The sequence below is a fragment of the Notamacropus eugenii genome, chromosome X (assembly GCF_028372415.1).
Source record: "Notamacropus eugenii isolate mMacEug1 chromosome X, mMacEug1.pri_v2, whole genome shotgun sequence".
Taxonomy (NCBI): Eukaryota; Metazoa; Chordata; class Mammalia; order Diprotodontia; family Macropodidae; genus Notamacropus; species Notamacropus eugenii.
Window position 1 is genome coordinate 61223155 of NC_092879.1, and position 22053 is coordinate 61245207.

Genomic DNA, 22053 nt, shown 5'->3' on the forward strand with positions numbered 1-22053 from the left:
ACCATGCTAAGTACTTTTCAGTTTCTTATGTAATCCTCACAATAACCCTGTGAAGTGTAGATGTTCTTATTATCCCTATTTTATAGATGAGGAAACTGAAGCAGACATTAAGTGATTTGCCCAGGGTCACAGAGTAAGTGTCTGAGGTGAAATTTGAACTCATGTCTTTCTGACTCCAGACTCAGTGCACCAAGAACCAGGTTCCTGGTGGAACAGCTACCACGAACAATTGGAAGGATTATCAAGATGGCAATAAGTAGTAAAAACAGCAACATATGTCTAGCCAATGGTTTGTCTCCAATCTGTAGAGGCTGCCCTTCCTGAGCTCATATGTGGCTCTGAGAATTACACTGATTCACCCAGTGATGGAGTTAGGCTTTCACCTGGACTGGTATTTGCTATTGATTCCACTGCAGAATGGCACGATTCAGCATTGCCTATTGAACATGAACAGAAGTGTCTTCTGATAAAACTTAGAAAACCTTTTGGTTTCTTTACTGGCATTGGACTCTCCTTAACAGTTGTCTTTTCAGCCTCACCTGTTTTGCTGTTCTGAGAACAATGATCCAATCCCTTATATTTCCCTTCCTGTGTACTCTTGTTAATACCATGAGTGATATGGCAGATACCAGTATGCTCCAAAACAGGGTGCCATCTGACCTTTCCCATAAAAAAGTCTGAATTAATATTATCACCATTGTTTTCTAGCTATCAAGAAGCACAGAAAATTCCCATCCAGACATAATGAAAATTCCTACAAGAATCTGTATTGTCTCTTTAACAGAAGCAAAGAAACTGATAAAAGTTCTACTTATAGGTAAGTGCTATGGAGGGAACTATATAACAAAACAAGCACCAGAATATGTTCAATAGAATTTTTCTCTTTAAGAAAATTCCACATCACCATTTCAGAACAGACAGTAGACTGACAATGAGTGTATTCGTTGTAATCAGATGCAGAAACTGTTTATATTTCTTACTCAGAAGTAGAACAGCAAGAGACCAGATCAAGGGGACCAAAGCTAGCATTATGGATGACATGTGTCAATTGCTTTGGATCCATGCAGGGGATAGTCAGTAACCAAGCAGACACAAAAGTGCTTATCACCATCCTTGGGACTATAATCTCTACTTCCATGTTGACCATGTTGTGAAGATAGCCACTCCTAGTGCTACTGGAAAGACTATATAAAAATGCATTATCTGATAAGCTAGTATCGCTCATTAAACCACTGATCTTACTCAGGAGCTCCACCATTTCTCTACACAGAAGTGGCATCACCAGGAGTTTAGCTGTGGTGAGCAAAATTCTTGCAACAACTGTAGATTTCTTCCATTTCTTTATTTGTCCCACCATTGTGAGACCAAGATAAAATAGGACTGGACCAGAAAAAGAATCTCCAAACCTATGTAAAATTTTTCTAGAAATTTCTCCAAATAAACTAATATGCTCTGGCCAAAGGTAAGATTGAAGGCAATTTGATTGAAGTTCATAAATGTTATTGGTTTCTGCAAACGCATGCAGAAGTCCAAGCCCAACTACTTATACTTTGTTTTGAGGTGCATAATAATTCTCTTTCCATTTTTAGATCTCACAGAAGATAAATCCTATAGGGTTTGCCATCATAAGAGATAATGTAGGCGTTCAAGTAAATGTATTCAAGGTATTCTGGATAAATAGATATAAAACTTCAACTATAGGATATCCCATCTTTACTTTGTATAGCAAAAAAAGGAAAGAATCTAGCTTTATTAAATTGACTATCAAAACAGGCAAATATTAACATACACATAATAAAAATTACAGAGGTTTTGGCAACTAAGATACTATAAAGGAAGGACCAATTTATGTTAGAAAAATTAGATATAATCAGGTTTTTGAATAGTAAAGCTGGAAGTGAGAAATGGAAAAAAAAAATTCCAAAGTCCTTTAGTCTGGATTGCTATAATGTGGGCCCTTGTTGCTGCATATCCACAAGGGATTATACCAAAGCTTTTTTTAACCCCTTTTTCCAATTACATGTAAAAACAATTTTTAACATTGGTTTTTTTTTATTTTGAATTCCAAATTCTCTCCCACTCTCTCTCCCCTACTCCCTCATTAAGAAGGCAAGAAATTTGATATCAGTTATACATGTACAATCATGAAAAACATATTAGTCATGATTGTGAATGAAAACACAGGCGCCCTCCCCCCAATAAAAACACCAAGAAAAATTTTAAAGTAAAAAAACGCTTTGATATGCACTCGTAAGGCTGAAAAAAAACTAATTTTTGATATTGTTGGAGGATTAGTAGTAGAATTGAATTCATAGGCTACGGTTGTAGGCAAAGACTTGGTCATGTTGATGGATGAAATGAGGTTATTTGAAGTCAGGTCAGCAAAAGAATTAATTTTCTATCACTAGACTACTCTAACTAGAACTCTTGAGGATTAAATGTAGCCCCTGGAGACTCAAAGTGAAAAGTGTGAAAGCATACAGTGACTCCTCCTCCTTTAATCTGGTTCAAGAAGCCACTATAGACATTGGTCTGTCTTAAGTCTTGAAAGACACATTAGTCCAAGACCTAATGGTCCAGAAGCTCAGGGCCAGCCAGCCTCTTGCCAGAGCCTCAGGCTTGGCTGGAGTTTGGGGGGGGGGGGGAGGGGGCAGTGCCAGGCAGGGAGGCAGTCGCAGCATCTCCCAGTCCCATGGAGTCTCTCAGGGCACCAGTGCCTGGCAACTTCAAAAGCACTTTCCCTAAAAGGAGAGCAGGATACCTCTTCCTCATGCTCCAAATAGCTCCAAGGCTTCTCTCCCTGCAGGGTGCTAACCCACCCCGCCCCAGGCTCCTACTCAACCTAGTCAGACTTCTGTGGAGGTACACCTATATATCTAGATATTATATATTATATATATTATACACCTAGATATTATATATCTAATTTCAAATGGGCTTTCATTGTAGCACTGCAATTATTCTATTTCTCCCTTATTGATTATCTATCCTATTCTCCATAGTGGCTATACCAGATGATCTTGTCTCTTCTCTAGCCTCCCACAAGAGATCCCTGGGGCAGCTGGGTGGTGCAGTGGATAGAGCACCAGTGCAGAAGTCAGGAGGACCTGAGTTCAAATCTCACCTCAGACACGACACTCATTAGCTGTGTGACCTTGGGCAAGTCACTTAATCCAATTGCCTCATCCTGGGTCATCTCTAGTCATCCTGATGAATGTCTGGTCACTGGATTCAGACGGCTCTGGAGGAGAAGCGAGGCTGGTTACCTGCACAGCTCTCCCTCACTCAAAACAAAGTCAAGTGCAAGTCATGTCACCATTTCTCTGATGGCATGGTCTTCTTCTGCAATGAAGGATGAACACACACACACACACACATACACACACACACACACACACAATAGACCCTCATATCTAAAGCCTTAGTTTCATATTTCCCTGAAAAAATTGAGATCATTTAACATTAGTTCCCCTTCTCACCTTGTCTTTCATCTCTCCTCACTCAGACATCTTCCTCCACTATCTCCTGCTTCACTCAGATCTCACATGAGGCAGTGCTATGCCTTCATATCTTCTCTACCACATTGTCTCCATTATCATCCCCACTCCCTTTATTTTTATTCTCTCCCTCTCTGCTCGCTACTTCCCTGCTACTCACAGATATGCCTATGTTACTTCCGTTCTTTAAAAAACAAAGCAACACCCTTGCTAAATCCAACCATTTCTTTAAGGTATCATCTTGTGTCTCTCCTCCCTTTCCTGGCCAGTCCTTCAAAAGAGCACAGTTGGGGCCTACACTTGCTCTTCCTCTCATCCTGTCATAAACCTTCTAAAATCTGACATCCAACCTCATTATTTGACTGAAACATCATTTTCCAAATATTCCAATGGCCTCTTTTCAAACTTCATCCTTGACATTTCTGCAGCATTTAATATTGTTGATCAGCTAGTTCTCCTGAATATTCTTTTTCCTGTTGTTTTTCTGACACTGCTTTCTCCTAGTTTTCCTGATCTGTCTGACTTCTATTTAGTCTCCTATGATAGTTCTTTATCCATATATTGACCACTAATCATGGGTTTCCTCTAAGTCCTTGTCCTTAGCCCTCTTCTATTTGTGCTCTATAATACAGCATTTGGTGATGTAATCCATGGGATTAAAATGCGTCATCTCTATGCAAATGATTCCCGTGTGTGTGTGTGTGTGTGTGTGTGTGTGTGTGTGTGTGTGTGTGTGTGTGTGTAGCCCTAACCTCTTTCTTGAGCTACAACTACACATCACCAAATGCCTTGTGAAATTTCTCCTTTTAATAATTTATTTTTCCCCAGTAATATTACATGTAAAGACAATTTTAACATTCATTTAAAAATAATATTTTCTTTTTCCCCAGTTACCTGTAGAGACAATTTTTAACATTCATTTTTTTAAAAAAAAATTAGTTTCAAATTTTTTTCTGTCTCTCCTCAGAGACAGTAAGCAATTTTATACAGGTTATCCTTGTTCAATCATGGAAAATATATTACCAGATTAGTCTCGTTGTGAAAGAAGACACAGACCCGAAGGAAAAAAACCATGAAAAAATACAGAAAATGAAAAATATTATACTTTGATCTGCATTTAGACTTCATCGGTTCTTTCTCTAGAAGTGGATAGCATTTTTCCCAAGTCCTTCAGAATTGTCTTGGATCATTATTTTGCTAAGAATAGCTAAGTCATTCACAGCTGATCATCAAACATTGTTGCTTACTATGTACAGTGTTCTCCTGGTTTTGCTCACTTCACTTGCATCAGGTCATATAAGTCTTTCCAGGTTTTTCTGAAATCAGCCTGCTCATTATTTCTTTTAGCACAATAGTGTTCCATCACAATCATATACCACAACTTTTTCAGCTATTTCCCAGTTGATGAGCATCCCTCTGTTTCCAGTTTTTTGCCACCACAAAAAGAACTGCTATAAAAATTTTTGTACAAATAGGTCCTTTCACCCTTTTAAAAATCTTTTTGGGATATAGACCTAGAAATGGTATTACATGGTCAAAGGGTATGTATATTTTTGTAGTCCGTTGCGTATAGTTCCAAATTGTCATCCAGAATGGTTGGATCTGTTCACAACTCCACCAAAGTATTCTGATATTTTCTACATCCCTCCCAACATTTTTCATTTTCCTTTTCTGTCATATTAGCCATTCTGATAGGTATGAGTTGTTTTAATTTGCATTTCTCTAATCAGTAGTGACTGAGAGCATTTTTTCACATGAGTATAGATAGTCTAATTTCTTTGTCTGAAAACTGCCTATTCATATCCTTTCACTATTTATCAATTGAGGAATGACATATTCTTATCAATTTGACTCCGTTCTCCATATATTTGAGAAATGAGGCCTTTATCCTAGAAACTTGCTGTAAATTTTTCCCCAATTTCCTCCTTTCTTTCTAATCTCATCAGCACTGGTTTGGTTTGTGCAAAACTTTTTTAATTTGATGTAATTAGAATTATCCATTTTATATCCTGTAATGCTCTCTCTCTTGTTTGATCATAATTTTTTTCTTTATCTGTAAATCTGGCAGGTAAAATATTCCATGTTCCCCTAATTTGCTTATTAGATCACTCTTTGTGTCTAAATCATGGACCCATTTTGACCTTACCTTGATATACAGTTTGAGATGTTCGTCTGTATCTAGTTTTTGCCAAACCGTTTTCCAGTTTTTGTAGCAGTTTTGTGAAATAGAAAGTTCTTGTTCCAAAAGCTTGGATATTTGGATTTATCAAATACTAGATTACCCTGGTCATTTACTACTGTGTATTATGTACCTAATCTATTCCACTGCTCCACCATTCCATTTCTTACTCAGTACCAGATTGTTTTGATGATTACCACTTTGTAATACAGTTTGAGATCCAGCACTGTTAGGTCACTTTCTTTCACATTTTTTTTTCATTGATTCCCTTGATATTCTTAAACTTTTACTTTTTCATATGAATTCTGTTATTATTTTTCTACCTTTATAAAATAATTTGTTGTGTTTGATTGGTATGGCACTGAACCAGCAAATTAATTGAGGTAGAATTGTCATTTTTATTATACTGGTTCAAACTACCCATGATTAGTTAATATTTTCCCAATTGTTTATCTCTGACTTTATTTGTATGAGAAGTGTTTTGTAATTGTATTTATATAGTTCCTGGGTTTGCCTTGGCAGGTAGACTCCCTAGTATTTCATATCATCTATAGTTATTTTAAATGGATTTTCTCTTTCTCTTCCTGCTGGGTTTTGTTGATAGTATATAGAAATGCTGGTGTGCATTTATTTTATATCCTGCAAATTTGCTGAAGTTATTAATTATTTCCACTAATTTTTTACTTGATTCTCTAGGATTCTCTAAGCATACCATCATATCATCTGTGAGGAATAATAGTTTTGTTTCTTCATCGCCTGTTCTAATTCTCCAATATCTTTTGCTTCTCAATGCTATAGCTAGCATTTCTAGTACAATATTGAATAATAGTAGTGATAATGGACATCCTTGCTTCACCCCTGATCTAACTGGAGAAACTTCTAACTTATCCCTGTTACAGATAATGCTTGCTGATGGTTTTAGATAGATGATATGTGTCATTTTTAAGAAAGCTCCATTTTTTCCCTATGCATTCTAGTGTTTTTAATGGGAATGAGTGTTATATTTTATCAGAAGCTTTTTCTGCATCTACTGAGATAATCATATGATTTTTGTTTTTGTTATTGATATGGCCAATTTTATGCTCATAGTTTTCCCAATATTGAACCAGCCCTGTGTTCCTGGTATAAATCCCACCTCATCATAGTGTATTATATTTGCAATATATTGCTGTAATCTCCTTGCTAGTATTTTATTTTAAATTTTAGCATCAGTATTCATTAGGGAAATTGATCTATAGTTTTCTTTCTCCGTTTTTGCCATTTGCGGTTTAGATATCAGTACCATATTTGTGTCGTAAAAGGAATTTAGTAGGAATCTTTTGCCTACTTTTCCAAATAATTCATATTGTATTGGAATTAATTGTTCTTTAAAAGTTTGGCATAATTCACTTGTGAATCCATCTGATCCTGGGGACTTTTTCTTAGGGAGATCATGGGTGGCTTGTTCAATTTCTTTTTCTAAGATAAAGTTATTTAGATATTCTATCTCCTCTTCTATTGATCGGGCAATTTATATTTTTGTAAATATTCATCCATTTCACTTAGATGGCTAGCTATATTGGCATATAATTAGATAAAATAGCTTCTAATAATTGCTTTAATTTCATCCTCATTGGTGGTGAATTCACCATTTTCATTTTTCATCCTGGTAATTTGGGTTTCTTCTTTCTTTTTTAAAATGAAATTAACCAGTGGCTTATCTATTTTATTGATTTTTTTTTCATAAAGCTAGCTTCTAGTTTTATGTGTAGTTTAGTTCAAGTGGTCTAGTTCAATGGTTTTCTTCCTTTCAATTTTATTAATCTCTTCTTTGATTTTCAGTATTTCCAATTTCATGTTTAATTTGGGATTTTTAATTTGTTTTTTCTACTTTTTTTAGTTGCATGCCAATTCATTCTCTGAGTTTGAGGTCTGAGTCATTCCACTACTTCTTCTGACTTCTGAACATCCTTCTTTCTCCTTATACTACCCAGGGCCTCCCTACCAAGGAAAGACAACCCACTTGCCACCCATCCTCCTGTACAAGTTCCCTTCTCACTCCTCTCAAGATCTACAACTCTGGCTTAGGTAGTAGGCTTCCAAGCTTCCATCTGGCACCTGTCCCTGTTGCCCTGGTATCAGTCTGGGGATGCTCCAGTATGATTCTGGTGTCATGTTCCTGTCTTGACTCTGTCCCCAGTGTCAACAGACCTCTCCCTCTGTCTCCCTATGTCAGCCAGGGCTGGACAAAGAACTCACTGTGACTTTTTTAAAAATTTCTCTATCAAGACTTGGTCTGGTGCATTTTAGAAGACTATTTGGAGGAGTTGGTAACAGGAGTTCAACTGTATTGCTACTTTCTATTCTGCTGTCTTGGCTCTGCCTCTCCATATTAAGTGTCTGCTTTATACAAGGTGCTCCTTTGGGTTGGAGAATACAACGATGAAATGGAAACAAAAATTCCTTGTCTTCAAAGAGCTTATATTCTATTTTTGGACTACTGTGTGTACATGAATGAATATAATACAAGGAAAATGGAAGTGAGAAAAAGAAAGGGAGGGAGGGAAGGAAGTACAGAGGGAGAGAGAGAGACAGAGAGAGACAGAAAGAGAGAGAGCGAACACAGAGAGAAATAGAGGAGAGAACTTACAACTGGAGGGATTAAGAAAGGCTTCATGAAGTAATCTTGAACTGAGCCTTGCAGGAAGACATGAACTCTGAGTTGTGATGAGAAAGGCATGCATCCTAGGCATATGCATGTTGGGAGGAGTGTATTTTGGGGACTAATTACTAGTTCAGTTTGATTGAGTTTGTAAAGTGTAGTAGGAAAAAAAGCCAGAAGGTTAGATGGGAGCCGAATTGTGAAAGCCTTTAAATGACAGATCAAGAAGTTTACATTTTATCCTAGAGTAGAGATTTTTAACCTAACACCCATGAGTTTTTTTGAATTATAATTATATTTTGATATAATTTGTTTCTTTTGTAATCCTATGTGCAATTCTTTTTATGTTTAAAACCATTTTCCTGAGAAGAGATCCCTCGACTTCTCCCAACTGATTGCCAGAGGGGTTCAGGATACACAACAAAAGTTAAGAAGCCATGGGCTAGAGGTAAGGAGGAGCTACTAAAGATTTTTGAGCAGGAGAGTGACGTGGTAAAGAAGAGCCCTGTGCTGGAGGAAGATTATTTGTGCAGCCCTTTGGAGTAGATGTGGAGAAGGGAGAGACTAGAAGTGAGGAAATCACTTAGGAGGCCATGGCAGTTGTCTAGGCAACAGGTGATAAGGGTGATAAGGCCATGAATTAGGGTGATGGCTCTGTGAATAGAGAAAAAGAGATGGATGGGAGAGATGCTGTGGAGGTAGAATCAGTAAGACTTAGTAAATGATTAGATATAGGGGATGAAAATGAGGAAAAAGTTGTTAGGATTTCTAGCTTGTGAGTATTAGAGACTAGAGAGATGAGGAAGCTCTCAAGAGAACCAGGGAACATTAGAAGAGGAAAGTATTAAGTGAGGGGAAGGGGAAATGAGTTCCCTTTTGAACCTATTGAATTTTAGATCCTAATAGGATATTGAGGAAGAGATATATATATCAGGCCGTTGATAACGTAGGCCAGAGAAGGGATTAGGGCTAGATACTAAGAGTTGAGAGTCATTTACCTTGTGATAGTAAAGGAATGTTGGAGAACTGTTGGTGTCACCAAGAGAAAGCAAGTGAATGTGGAAGAGAACAAGGCCCAGGATAGGCATGGGAAAGTGCTCATGTTAAGTGAGGAAGAAATGGATGATGATCCAACAAAAGGGAGACTAAAGAATGGATGGTAAGGTAACAGGATACTTTCTAAGAGTCTGTCCATGAAAGGAGGATGATGATGACTGTTTGAGGTGATATGGAGACAGGAGGGTTTTTTAAACCATATGAATCTAGGCTTTATTAATGATTAGTGAAATCACAAATACACTGGGATGTCCAAATGACAGGAAACCATGGGGAAGTGGGGGGCAGAGGGAGGAGTTGGGGTCAACCACTGGCCCCAGACCAGGGTTAAAGTTATATTTTATAGTATATATATGTATCTATATATCTATCTAGAAACAGTTCATTATTTTATTCTCCAGAAACTTCTTTGAACCCAGAATGGACTTCAGTTAAAACAGATTTCAATGACAGAAAACAAAACTGCTGTGGTTGTTCATCCTTCTATCTTCAAAGAGGACCAATGACATCGCAGGGGATGTCTTGACTTGCACATGAATTGGATTTAAGTGAGACAGAGTTGCACAAAAGAAAAAAATACACATAAGCAGAACTGTAACTTGGGTAGAAGCACCGTAACTCTGCTACAGTGTAGACATATAGAGAGTATACCACTTTTTCCCTGTATCAGTCTTGCAACTAGGGGATAGAATGTATAGGAGACTCCAAGTCCCCTTTACCTTGGTTCTGAGATAATGAGCATGCAGCAAAGGGGTCCACTAGAAAGAAGCTGCTTTTCCAGATCAAGTGTGGTCTCAAGCAGAAAAGGGCAGCTTAGCTATAGGGCATCTGTGGGATGAGCAGTAGGGTATCAAGTGGTCCCCTACACTACTCAACTGAATTTGCCCCAGATGTCAGACTGCCTAGTTACAGTTCTGCCCCCATATTTGAAAATGGACCCCTTTGACAGCTTTTGACCCAGAATATAGTTACCTCAAATCTCTAATAAATTATAAGATAGCTGATAGTCCACGGAGGAGTTCACTGACATTCAGTAAACCAGTTTTGGAGGCGACAGTAGAAAGTATACCAAAGCAGATCTAAAAGCAGATTCTATGCATCCTTTGGGATCTCTTCTCCCCTTGATATGCATATGATTCCCAATTGGTCTTAATTGAGTCATTTGCCCCTATTGAGGGCAGAAGCAGGCCTTTAGCATGCCTGACTGAATTATTCTTATGTAGAGAAGAGATAGTGTAGGGGCTATAAAGTTTTTATTGCAGAGTTAGGATTGACTGAATCACATTATTCACAAGTGGGAATCCTCTTTGGGGTGCCAGATTGATAGAAGGAGAGGTCATTCCTTCCCTAGACCTATTCAGAAATGAGCCTCCATTGAGCATCTCAACAAAGGCCAATTAGTATTGATTGTGCCTGCCTGGTTTGCTTGGGATGGACACCTGCCCTGTGGCAATGGGCCCTAGACCACCAACTCATGCCACCTCTGCACTTTTCCCATCCAGAAGTCATCTGAGTACAACAGCTGACCGGAAGCAAACACCCTGCTCTAATCCTTCCTGCAGCACCTGCTATTGAGGACAGTCCCATTGCTACAAGGCACATTTTCTCCTCCCTTCAATCTTTATGAAATCTGAATCCATTGTGATTGTTGTTAAGGTGAAACTAGTACAATAATCTATCCTGTTCTTTAAAAAGAAATCACGTTGATTGACAGTGTACTTTTTCTTGTTGAATCATTTCAGTCACCTTTTGGGGGGGGATCCCTTTGATTTGTAGTAGTTAGAATATTGTGCCATCGACATGTCAACGTATAAAGTGTACTTAACTAATATGATTGTGGCTATCCATTGAATGAAAATAATTTTTTCTTCTTAGGATCCCAGATGACTTCACAGACATCACAGCATTTGTTCTTTTCTGAAAATGCTCTGTGGAAAGTAGGTGTTGTTCTCTCCATGTTTCTTTGGTGAACTTTAATGATTTAGCAATTATTTAATGAAAAAAACAAAGGTAGAGCCAGATGTTGAGAATGCAGTCCAAAGGGACAGGAAGTAGTCAGGGAGAAGAAGGCTCGTAAACATTTGTCCTGCCGTCTGTGCCTACTTTTTTGCTTCTTTGGAGGCAAAGAGTTAATATTTAACCAAGAAGCTGATGCCTCAGTGCAGCTGGTAGCGATTCAATGAGAACCCAGCACCCACATATAGGCACACAATTCCCTCCCCCCCCCCCCCCCGGGGGCTTAACATCTGTTCTTTCTTTCTCCCATTTGGCATCTTGGTAAAGGTCCTGGGGGACCCCATCCATTACCAGGAACTGAAAACTTAAATCTGGAGATATTGTCTTTCTTTCTCCATTTTCATGAATAGTCAGAGTACTAAATTGATATTTCAGAAATCAGATCCAATTCATAAATAGTGAATTCTGAATGCCTGACTACATTTGATAATCATCTGAATCATTTGACAGATGTTAAAAGTGTAATTTTACGTTGTGCCCAACCTGCATTGAATTACTTGAATAATATTGCTTGCTATATTTATTTTCCTTTCCAAAACAGTAATCAAACCTTAGGGAATAGACTTGAGAAGAACTGAAGGGGTTATTCATTTTCCTGATAATTGGAGGAGTGACAAATATAATTTATTTTACTTGAGTGCTTCTGCAGATATCCCACGAGAAGCTCCCCACGTCTTCCAGAATGCATCCCTGTGCCTGGCCTTTCCAGTATTAGGATTTGGAAAGCATTTAATGAGCTCAAGAAACCAGTTTCCCCCCTGGGTCCATATTGTCCAATGGGGACCTGGTGTTTGCAAATATCGATTTGATTGACACATTAATGGGTTTGTCTTCCTTCGAAAAATATCCTTATGCTATGGGGGTGGGGGGAAAGAGGCAAAGTGATAAGTTTCTGGTTTATGAGTTAAAGAGGCTCAGCCTCTGTTTAAATGAAATCCCCATGGAAACTTGTATTTCAAAGGTAAGGCTGCAGAAGAAAAGCTGCACATCAGCTTACAAAAGGACAAGCCATGTACAGACAGACAGAGTGATGGCCTTTGCTGGAGAGAATGCCACATAGAAAGTTAAGTGGGCAGGTGTTCCCTGGCAGCTTGAGAAGGGAGCATCTACAGTCAATTTTTTTTGCCCAGGCTTTAGTGAAAATTAGTGAGGAAATGAGAGTGAATTGTTGGTTGGAAAATGAAGTCGTCCTTTCAGACCATAGACTAAAGAATTGAAAGATAATTGGGACAGTCCATCATGAAAGCCTAGTGCTCTTTTTTCCATTCACTTAAACCTTGGGGGATGAAGGGGAGGGTTGGGGCTCTGGGAAGGCAAGAAAGCATCTGATATCATACCCTGATTTGAGCGTGTTCTATGGCTTCCATTTAGCAAGGCCCTTTGTATATAAAAGTAATGCTCCTAGAGGGGACTCACAAGCACTATAGCTAAAGAATTGCACAGTCCTGCCTCCCCCTATTTGTCATCAGTTTATGTATGGCCCAGTCTTTCACTTACCCTTTGCTTTCCTTACCCTTTGCCTTTAGGACACAGTAATAAATTCTGCCAATGCAGAATCTAAGGAGGGGGATCCTCTTAGACGGAGAACTGGTGGTTTTGTAGCTTTGTGAGAGTGGGAGAGAATTTTTTTAATGTTTTTCTTTCTATTACAGAGCTCGGTATTTCAACTTCATTCACTGGCTAGGGTCAAGCCAAAGCCTTCGTGTGTGTGTGTGTGTGTGTGTGTGTGTGTGTGTGTGTGTGTGTGTAACCCAGTTTCCTTCTGGAAAAATTTTTGAACCTGGGCAAATCATTTCACCTCTTTGGGCCTTAGTTTCTTCCTGTGTAAAACTGGAGGAGATGAACTGCATGTCCTTTAAGGTCCCCTTCCAGCTCCAAATTCTGTAGTTTTATTTTTACCTCCTTTCCCACTTATCCCCCTCTTGTTCACTGTTAGGTGACTATGCTGGAGTCCTGTAACTGAGATCTGACTCCAGAAGAACAGGACTCCAGACTACAAGAGCAACTAGATAGATTGTGAAAACCTGAATTTTCTGGGTATTCCTATAATGGGAAACAATTGTAAATGATCATAAACTTAGAACTGGAAGGGACATTAGTGGTCTCTTAGTTTAACCTCCTCATTTTTACATTTGAGGAAACTGAGTCCCAGAGAAGAGCTATAACTTACCCAGGGTCACATAGCTAGTGAGTGATCAAGTAGGGATTTTGAATCCTGTTCTCTGACTCCAAACCCTGGAGTTCTTTCCACAATATCACACTCTCCACCCCTACTAAACTGCCTGAATCAAAGACCATAACTAGAAAAGTCAGTACTTAAATTATCATTAGTACCTAATGATGAAATTCTCCCTGGGTTGAGGGAAGGAGGAGTGACAGGCGAGGATCGGAAACTGCCCTGTGAGAAGTGGGAAAAAACAGAGACCATGAAATGTGACTTGGAAGCCCCTGCTAGGGAAGTCTCAGAGTGGGAGAATATCTCCCCAGTGAGTCATCTAATAGCTTCCTATTCTTACTAATTATTCTTGCTAAGTTCTTTTATCTCTATACTGCTGAAGTGCTGGAACTGCTGGTGACCTCTAAAGTCAGCACCCCAGGGCACCGTCCAACCTGGTTATGACTCTGACTGAATCTCCCAGTTTTGTCATAGTTGAGACACAGACTAGTCTAAGTTACAGTTAAGTAACCAGTCCATTTCCACAGACGAGATCATCTCTAGGAATGCCTGATTTGTTCTGTCATGTAGACAATTAACAGGTTTCATTGATTAGTGATGAATACTGTTCAGATGTAGATACAGCCATTATAGAAGAACCTCATCCTTATTACAGACGGCACCTCTGAGTTCTCCAAGATACTGGAAAAGAGAGGAATAGAGAGGATAGACTTGAAGGTGTTACTATCAAGTAATGAGACATTTTAAAATTAAATGTTATTTTTTTTAAACACACAGACCAGGCCTTCTTGGTATTTATACTGGCTCCAGCAGGGTTGCCATGACTTAGGCCATTTTGAGAATTGCCTTCAGAGTTACCTTGCAAACTCCCTAAGAAAATCAGTATCCTTATGGAGTCACACCTTGTTTTTGAGCCAAAAAGAGATCCCCCAGCTAGATCATCCACTTTTTACATCAGACTTTTTTTCCAAGTTTCTTTTAAAATTAAATCATAATTGTAACCAATTTTGATATAGAAGAGATAATGGAACACTCTTTCCTCCTCTCTGTGGAGAGGTAGGAGCCTATGGGTATGGAATGGTGCATATGTTATCAGACACAGCTGCTATGTTAGTTTTGCTTAACTTTTGTTACAGAAGAGGGCTCAGTGACATAGTGGGAGGTTGTTGGGGCATGTTATGTCATTTCTAGTGATATAAAAAGAAAAAGGATGAAGACTAAATACATAAAAGGGAGGAGAATAAAATTCAGTCAGTCTGAATGTTAAAGGATAGTTATATAGGTATATGACCACTGAGCTTAAGGACAGAAAGGCAGCCCTACCCCCAGATGCCCAGAGTAGCTCCAGCTGCCTCTTCCATAGTCATGTGCTCGTGTTGGTGGTCCAGTCCTAAGTACACAAGGTTTCCTCACCAGTCTGGATAGTACTACTTTTCTAGTTAACTGGGGGTTGTACCTTACTCCTCTTTGAAAGTGAAAAGAGACACAGACTTGTCTTGTTGTAATTGACCTGCATCTGTAATAATAAAAGACCATGATGGTAAAAAGATCTCTGAGGTGCTATGCTCTTTCTGTGTAACCTGCTCTACAACATACAATGTCATACTTGGCATTTGTGCCAAAGCAAATCAACTCTAAATGTTATATGGAAGCATAGAATGTCAGTTATAAGATACCTCAAAGGCCAGGAAGTCCAATCTATATGTGAACACCTTCTTCAGCATCCTGTATAAGTGTTCACCTAGCCACCATAGGGGATCTCTAGTGATGGGGAACTCACTGTCTTCTGAGGCAGCTTATTCTACTTTTGGAGTTAAAGTTTCCTTACATTCGACCAAAACTTGCTTCTTTACAAGTTCTACCTATTGTTCCTTTGGAGCCAAGCAGCAACAAAATAAGCCTATGCCTTCCTCCACATGTCAGTCCTTTAAATACTTGAAGACAGTGATCATGTCCTGGCTAAGTCTTCTCTTCTGCAGGCCCAGCATCCGCAGTGCCTGCATAGTTTCCAGTCTTCTCCCCATCCTAGTTGCCTTTCTTGGAACATGCTATTACTGTCACTGTCCTTCTTAAAATGTAGCACCCAGAACTTCTTTTAAGACTTGACGGAAGAGGCCAACCCCACTCCAAGTTGCCCCTTTAATCAAATTGTGAGGAAGTGTCAGAGCTTGATGGAGCTAGCCCCTTAAAGAGTCTCAAAGGGATACTTGCTCTTGAAGAGTCCCTAAGGGGAACTGGTAAAGGTTGGAGCTCTCTGGCCTCCCTTCTTACATCTCCCCCCTCTTACCTCTATGCCTCATCCTTCACACAGGGTTTGGCATTCATCTCTCCCAGTAAGGAGAGAGTCCTATACTAATGGGCTTTGAGATAGGGGTTACATTCATATGCTACCTATAGACCACCTTGAAGACCCTTGTGTGCTAGTCGTAAAGAACCACTGATTTTAAATCCCAGTCGCTCCTTTATGCCATCTTCATTTTATGTGGGGTGAGATAAAGACTATTTTCTACCAAATATTCATTTGTAAGCTTGAGTGCTTAACATGGGAACTGGGAACTTCTGTTACTCACATCTGTGGAAACCTTGGCACAAGGCTACCTGGAGATTTTCCAGAGTAAATTCTGGATGGAACATAAAAGACAAAAGAGAATAATGATCTTTTGGGGCCTGTCTCAGAGAGCAGACCTGAGCCATGTGTGAGCCAAGAGTTTGGGGGTACCCTGAGCCATGACTCTGCTATCATCACTAATAAGTTAAACATCTTGTGACTTTCTTTTAAAATCCCCAGTCTGATGGTTTCCATGGATGAGAAATACGCATTTTGTTAATGTGAGCTAGGAGCAGGTTTGGGACATCTTGAAGAAGGGAAAGTTCTGAGACCTAACTGACTGTTCTCTGACTGATCGACCTAGGAGTTACTCAGATCTAGACACCTTGCCATTTTTATGTTAGTAGCTACAGCGCCCTCAGTATAAACAAAATCAAAACCATACAATATGTTTTGTTGAATATATTTGCATGGTCCAGCACAGCCTACTAGCATTCCTCAGCAATAGCTAATACTGCTCATAGGATCCCTCCAAGTCATATACAAGGAGGAGGCCCAGGCTATTGGTCACTTATCACTGTCTGCCTGAGTAGCCTAATTTAGAACACTCATAAGATGTCCTAAACATAGCTTCCTTCAACACCAGGCAAAGGGCCTTATTTTTCATTTCAAACATTTCTTCTATGGTACACATGCAAACAGAGGCTCCCTCTCTCCCTGGAAGAAAGTAACTTTAGCAAAAGGTTATATCTTGTTGCTATGACATGATGGAAGCAGCTGCCTAGCAAATATAATGGTACTAGTCACATATGAGCTGTCCAGCCCTAGAATCACCATGGCTACCTTGAGTGAAACCAGACTTTCCGATGAAGGGGGAGCTCATTGAAAGAGGTGCCAGCTGCATTTTCTTTTGGAGAGGTGGAACCTCTTTAGAGTGATGGCTATCAGGTGTTAGCTTTACAATCAGACAATCACTTGTCTCAAAACTCCTCAACTTGCTGAGAGGTATTAGTGACCTTCTCATGACCCTACACCTATTCTCCAAACCTTTGCGACCAATGAATAAAATCAAGAGTTTGAGGCACTTTGTAGATGATATCCGTCTAGTACTAACCATATACAAGTCAATCCTTAGCGGGGAGGATAGAATATGAAGAGGATCCTTTATATCTCTCAGAATTAGAATTAGCAAACTGTGCATAGTCTTTACCTACCTACCTAATTCTAATTATATCATTATAATCAGCTCCACCTCCTTCTGTGTGCCAAATTGGAAATGAATAACTAATATTTATATAGCTCTTATCATACATTCTCTCATTTGCTCCCTACAGCAGCGATATGAAATAAGTATAACAGATATTTTCATGCCTTTTGTACAAATAAGGACACTGAGGCTCAGAGAGGTTAAGTGACTTGTCTGGGGTCACACAGCTGATAAGTGTCTGAGGCAGAATGCAAATCTAGGTCTTCATGACTCCAAAATCCATCATTTTATCAACTATACTACACTGCCTTTCTTTGCATGCAGGGCCTAACATCATTTGATTATACAATTGTTCATGAGTGCAGCCTACAGACCCACAATGTCTTGTTCCATAATGGAATATTTGTTTCATGCCTAGGATTAGGCATTAAGTACGATGTCTCTACCATCTCTGCCTGGAGACTGTTGAAGTCATTGGGGTAGAGCCAGTGGAGCTATAGAGGGAAAGCATGAAGACCAAATCTCTAGATAGCTTGGGGAGATAGAGACCATCAAGTATTCCCTGTAAAGACTGAGTATAGGCAGGTGCAATTTTTGCGAGACAGAGGAAACAAAAAACAATTTGGCATAAAGTACTTCAAGGTAAATCTACAAGTGAATCAAGTTTGGGAGAGTTAACCAGTATAAGAGTCATGATCATATGGAGAAGCTTCCTGGGATTGTAACTTCCAGACCACAGGATTTGACTCTTTCAGATTCTAATATACAGTCTACATCTGTTTCTAATAGGAGTGTGACTGACATCCCGGAGACCTTGATCCCTGGCCTCATCTTCCTCCCAGGAAGGCTTAACTGTGCTGAGAACTGGTTAGGAATCATCCACAACATAGTATGGTTACCAAGATTTCTGAATGCTATCGTATTGAGTGCTGTTCCAATAATCATACAATTTATTTTTAATCCTCATTAGTGATACACAAATTTACAGTAAAATGTAAGTGATTTGTAATTGGAGGATGGGGAAAGAGGAAGCCTTGCCCAAATGAATGAAAGATTTGAATTGTGGAGTACTGTAAGAAAATAATCACATTGGAGATCATTTGGGCTAGGTAAACAGAGGAGAGAAAGAAAAGAGACTATTAGAATATATTATATACTTCGTATACAAATGGATGCTATGGATGATGATTTTTCAACGTACACAAAACAGGAAAAGAGACAAACTGTAGTAGTGATTAGTAAACTTTGTATGTCTTATTTCAGTCCTTAATTGTTGAATTCTAAATTAACAATGTTTAATTTATATATTTGTACAAATGCTTTAAAGTTTGCCCTTTAGCTGACTTGATTCTCACAACGCCTTATGAGACAGACACTATTGACATTATTATCTGCGTTTTATAGATAAAAAAATTGAACCTAGTAGAGGTTAAGTGACTTGCCCATGGTGACATTGGTAGTAAGTCGGAAAGCTGGGATATGGTCTGAAGGTCTGTTCTGGGGTTGTTAGAGGGTTGGTTGGTTGGTTGGTTGGTTGGTTGGTTGTTGTCTTTTGTTCTCGAAGAGGACCAAAATAACATCACTATACTAGAGTCAAGTTCCATTGTGTCCGACTGTAGCTGATCAGACCAATATGAGCTCAGAACGCTCTACCACAAGTTGGGCATAAATAGACCATGTGAACATTTGGGGTGAATTCTCTAAATTTGTACATCCTGCTTTTCCTTTGAGCTGTCTCAATTCTGCTTTGCTCACAGAGCACAGCAGCTTCTCTGATGTGGGCATGCCATGCTGAACAGTCCTGTGCCAGTCTCCCATGTCACACAATCAATTCTAAAGTTCTTAAGAAACACCTTGAGAGTATCCCTGTATAGCTCCTTCTGTCCACCATGTGAATGCTTGCCCTGTGTGAGTTCTCCATAAAATGGTCTTTTTGGCAAGCACACATTATTATGCCAGACCATCGGAGTTGCCCTCTCTGACGCAGAGTTTGAATGCTTGGTGGTTTCCTTTGAATAAGGGCCTCAGTGTCTGGTATCTTATCCTGCCAAGTGATCTTCAGAGTTCTTCAGAGTCTTCCTAAGACAATTCAAATGGAAGAGATTCACTTTTCTGTCATGGGGCTGATAGACTGTTCAGGTTTCACAGGCACACCACAATGAGGTCAGTACAATGACTCTGTAGACCTTCAGTTTGGTAGTCAATTCCCTCCCATACTTTCCTTCAGAGTCTCCCAAACACCGAGCTAACTCTGGCAATGAGTACATCAACCTTGTTGTCAGTGTCTACATCCTTAGAAAGAACATTACCAAAGTAAGTGAACTTATCCACAGCATTAACCAGGATAGTGAAGGACTTTGAGTTTATGCCATACTTGAAATCCTTTGAAACAACTAGAAACTTTTAAACACAGGAATGGAAGTAGACTGCTCACAGGATAACTCCAGAAAAAAATCATACCAAGCTAAGTAATGATTGAAAACAGAAGAAAAATCTCTTTTCAAAAGCCAATAGAAAAGGGGAATACCAGCAAAGCCAACACCAGCCCAGGGAAACAAACAAGTATCCTCTCATCAGAATCAGAGAATGGCCAGAGACACATGAAGTCTGTAAGTCTCTATGTCTAGAGGCTTCAAGGATAGAGGGATCCCCTGAGCAACCACCAGAGTGTTCAGAAGAACCTGGGAAGCACCAAAGTATAAGGATGACCAGTGGGTCTCAGCTCAGACCAGGAAAGAAAAGGCAACCAGGGACTCCAAGGGACATAGCATTCTGTTCCGAGATACAATAGAGGACTCTGAAGACCCAGGCTTCTGAATGACAAAGGTATAGGGGGTCCTAGCCCCAGGAGATGCTCAAGGCCAGCACAGGACCCCAGGTGATCCAGGTTGAAATCACCCAAAAAGCACATTAAAGAGCAGCGATTGGCCATGGCAGAAAGCCCCAATCCAGAAAATAAAGCTGGAGATATGAGTAGACTAAAAAGGTTGACAAGTAGTAAAAATAATTATTATTGATCTAGAGATATTCCATAATTTAGCTTGGAAGGAGAAGGTAACAATTGGCAACAAGGAACTCAAGTTTTAAAAAATGGATATTAGGCAAATGCTACATGAATTCCTAGAAAAAAAATGGAACAAGAGATAAAAAAATTTATTGATAAAAGAAATTGAAGGATAAAAAAATTACTTGTAAGAGATAGTGATGAACCTTACCTAAGAAATGGATTCCCTGAAAATTAGGATAGGCCAAACAGAAACCAGTGCCTTTGTGAGACAGTAGAAAATACTAGAACAAAATCAAAAGATTGAAAAGGTAGAAAATGATGTAAGATATCTGCTAGCAAAAACAACTGACTTGGAAAACAGGTCAGGGAGAGATTATTTAAGAATCCTTGAAAGTCCCTGAAAACCATGATTTAAAAAAAATCTATGTGCTATATTTCAAAAATCATAAATAAGAACTGCCCAGATCTGTTAGAACCAAGGGACAAAGAAAAAATAGAAGGAATCCACTGGAGGGGAAGAGCCACGATAATGGAGTAGCCGAAAGAAGTACAACCCAGATCTATCCCATGACTCCTCTGAAAAGATCAAGAGATCAGACTGAGTCCTGATTAGGAAATCCAAGAAAAAAAATCATAGTAAGTCATTTTTCTAGCCCAAGTAGGCATAGGGAGACAGAGTTCTGCAGACATTGGGACAGGCTCTAGACAGAAGGAGTAATGCAGAATATTCTAGCACAGGGAAAGATTAGGCACCAAGGCAAGGAGAGGTACCAAATCCAGCATAGAAGGGCCTGAACTTGTGCAAGGTGCAGGAATAGGTACCAACTGGCATCTCTGTGGCTCACTCTTCAGTCACAGATCCAAGGTAACTGAGGAGGGGTTTTCCTAAGGGTGGTTTTCCAGGGTGAGGAGTGATCAAAGGCCCTAGGCTGTGTACTGAACAAGGAGCAAGTTCAGAAGTAAGCTGCATGTGTGTGGTTCTGACCCCAGAATCAGATTGGGACTTCAGTCCCAGACAGCAGACAGTCTACCACCTATAGTATAATAACCAGACCAGGAATTGTAGACCAAAACATAGCCTGAATTTCCGTCACTCTGAACCAGCATACCTTTCCCGCTGGCAGATAGTTGGTTCCAGCAGCAATCTACTGGAAGTCCAACTGGGACAAACCCACAGACATTATTCAGACCCACTACCAGGTCAGGGACTTGCAGATCTCACATCAGGATAATAGAAATCAGACTTTGCTTTGGATCTTGCCACTTTGCAAGCACTGATAATGTTGCAGCTATCTAGTATGAGCTGTCCCTGAGATCCTGGAGCAACATAATACTCCAAGAAAGCAGCAGAAGGGCCAACCCAGACATAGCCTCAAGAATTACACAGAGCCCACCTCTAACCCACAGTCTGCAGTCAGGAAGAAGGCTAGAAGAAGGACAAACAAGCAAACAAACAAACAAAGAATCACACCATAAAGAACTATTGTTATGACAGAAATGCTCAAGACATAAATCAAGAGGAAAAGGATGATTCTAAAATATTTTTGAGGCAAGCCTCAAAGAAAAACACAGCTTGGACACAAATTTATCTCTAATTCCTGGAAAAGATGAAGCAAGAGTTGTTTTTTTTAAGGCTTAAGATATTTTTATAAATAAAGTGAGAGCATTAGAGGAAAACTGGAAAAGAAATGAGAGCTTTGAAAGAAATAATTGGAAAGGGAATTAA

The 22053-nt window shown here is 39.4% G+C and overlaps 1 pseudogene; it reads right to left on the reverse strand.

Moving 5' to 3' along the window:
- Positions 1–345: 345 nt before the first annotated feature.
- LOC140516328 (lysosomal cholesterol signaling protein pseudogene) overlaps positions 346–22053 on the reverse strand; it is a 90708-nt pseudogene continuing 69000 nt past the window's right edge.